Source organism: Symphalangus syndactylus, chromosome 15 (genome assembly GCF_028878055.3).
Source record: "Symphalangus syndactylus isolate Jambi chromosome 15, NHGRI_mSymSyn1-v2.1_pri, whole genome shotgun sequence".
Classification (NCBI taxonomy): Eukaryota; Metazoa; Chordata; class Mammalia; order Primates; family Hylobatidae; genus Symphalangus; species Symphalangus syndactylus.
The window spans coordinates 7193546-7196169 of record NC_072437.2 but is presented as its reverse complement, the minus strand read 5'-3'; positions in this window follow the sequence as shown (position 1 = coordinate 7196169).

Below are 2624 nucleotides of genomic sequence, written 5' to 3'. Positions count from 1 at the left end.
GGCCTGGTTTGTCTCTCGATTGCCGCCTTGCCCTGGCTTCTCCTGCCCTGTGGAGGTGGGTAGGTGAAGTGTCTGTGTGGAACACCAGCTCCCGCCCTTCCCAGCTAGGCTGGGGATTCCTCCAGGGAATATTCTAGTCTGTGGGGGCAGGATGGAGGCTCCAGGGATGATACTGTGCCGTGACTGCCATGGGCATTCCTTTCCTCAAATACCTTCCTGTGTCTGGGTCACGCCCAGAGGCAGATGGGAGCCTGTGCAGGCCCCGTGGGGTCGGGAGGGGCCCACACGTTGGTGCAGCCTCCCCAAGGCCCCCCACTTGGGCTGGTCTCTCTTGTTCCCCTTGGGAATTGGACTCCCCGGTGACTGCCTATGACCCACAGACTCCCTAGTAGGGAAACGTCCAGAAAGCTTCTGGTTGGGGCAGACGTTCTACATTAACTTAAACAACCAGGTGCTCTTCAACCGCACGGTGCCAGGCCCCACCCCAGCTCGGGCTTGTATAGTGGGGGCCACAGGCATCCCCCGGGCAGATGACCTGCTCACCAGGCAGCGACCTGACCTGGCACGGTGGGACCCCACCCTGGCCACCCTTAGAACCCCCTAGGGGCTTTAGCATGCCTGCATCCAGGCCACAGCCTGGCCACTGAAATCAGTCTCTGGAGTGAAGCTGGCCAGGAGCTTCTGGAAGCTTCTGGAGCTCCTCAGGTGCTGAGTGGTGGTGGTGTGGCAGGAGGGGCTTCGCAGGGCGCCTCCTTCTCTCCTCGGGTCCAGATGTTGAGTCCTTGCCCCACTCCAATCCAGCACTGTCCCTAGGCCTCAAGTTAAATGGCCATGAGAACCAAATGAACTTTCAGTAAACAGAAAAGATTCCGGACAAGGCCTGCCGTGTGTCTCCCAAACGTCCCCTGCAGTTTGTGTCTTGTGTAATGTCCCTAAGCAAAGTTCAACAGTTCTAGTACAAAAACTCCCCAAAAAAGTCATGAGCTGGGCAAAACCGTTCGTAAACAGATGTTGCGAAGTTAGGGAAAATCAAAGAGGACAGGTGTTCGACCTCCCAGAAACGGTCTGAGGAACAGCCCGTCTCCCAGGGTGGGCCGGAGGGCGTTCCTGGCCTGCCGGTTCTGAGGCCTTCTCCGTGGAGCCGGCTGTCAGGCTCTTCACCGGCCCTTCCTGGAGAAAAGGTTTCTGCCTCGGAGCTAGCACGCTGTTGGGCTGCATTTCCTAGGCAGCAACGTGGTCCCCAGGCCCCAGAGGTAAACCCTGGACTTGGATTCCCGTTTCTGGAAATAAAAGGTTGAGTGGGGTCCAGAGATAACTCTGGGGAAAAATATACAAATGAAACCCCCCATCGCCATCACTGTCTGCACCCTGGTTCCTGCCGCAGTGGGTGCCTGGCGCCCGTGCCTGTCTCAGGATAGAAAGGAAACCGGAGGCTGCAGAGAGAAGGGCCTGATGGGTCACAGCTCTGCGTCTGCTGAAGCCCCATCTAGAAATAGGGTCTCATTCAGGGAGGTGTGGGAGGAAGCCTCGGGAGGGAGGTGGCGGGAGGAGAGGCCCCAGTCCTGGACGCGCCCTGGGGGTCGAAGTCTCAGCTCTGCAGGCTCCTGCGCTGCTGTGGCAGGGATTTTCTCTCTGCCCGAACATCTCCTTCTTCATAAGTAAAGGCAAGTGGGCTAAACCCATGTCATCTCCATGTTAACTCAGAATAGTCTAGGCCTGGGCCAGGGGACTCTCTGTGACCTGAGACCCCCAGAATTCCCTGAGGGAGGCCCGGTTCTGTTTCGGGAAATAACTGAAGCGGCTGTTTGTGCGAGGTGAGACCCTGAGGACCGAGAACAGCAGGAGGTCACGGTGGGGAGCAAAGACCGAAGAAGTGATTCCGCCTGAGAGTGAGGGAGAGAGAACCTGCGGCAGCCCCATCGCCTCCCCCAGTGACACCTCCCCTCCCCCTGAGCAGGAAGGGGAGTTTTGGGGGGTCCACCTCTGGAGGATGAAGGTGAGAGCGGGTGTCAGGGGCCTGGTGGGACAGGGAGGCCCTTGTGGGTGCTGGGAGACCAGACTGTGTGGGGCCAGAGCTGCACTTGGATGGGGAGATGGGCCTGTTTCCGGGAACACGCAGCCCAGGCTGTGAGGAAGAGGAAGCAGGAATGAGAGCTTCAGCCAGGATAGCTGGTGGATGGCAGACCTCGGCCCCAGCATCATTGTGATGGAGGCATCTCAGCAGGGCTGGGGGTTAAGCTCCCGTTTAGAAGGACCCCACTCCACAGCCACGGGGTAGCCACTGATGTGGGCAAGCACCCGCCATGAAGACCCCACCTTGGAGGAAGGGCACTGAGAACTGGACACCCCCAAGACTCAGAGGATCACCCCAGAACTGGCCTGCTAACTATACCAGGAAAGCATGCCTTTAGCATGGCCAAACCTGGGGACCCAGCCTCCTCCTGAACCGAGGGCAGGGGGCTGCCAAAATACTGTCTAAGCCGAGCCCGATCTTGAGTCAGGCAAGTCCAAATGGAGGAAACCACAGACTCTTAACGTCAGCGTCAGCAAAGACCAGAAACAGCCGGTGACTCTGCATTTGGTGAGCCCGGAGGAGCCCGCAGGCTGCCAGGAGAGCGAAGGAC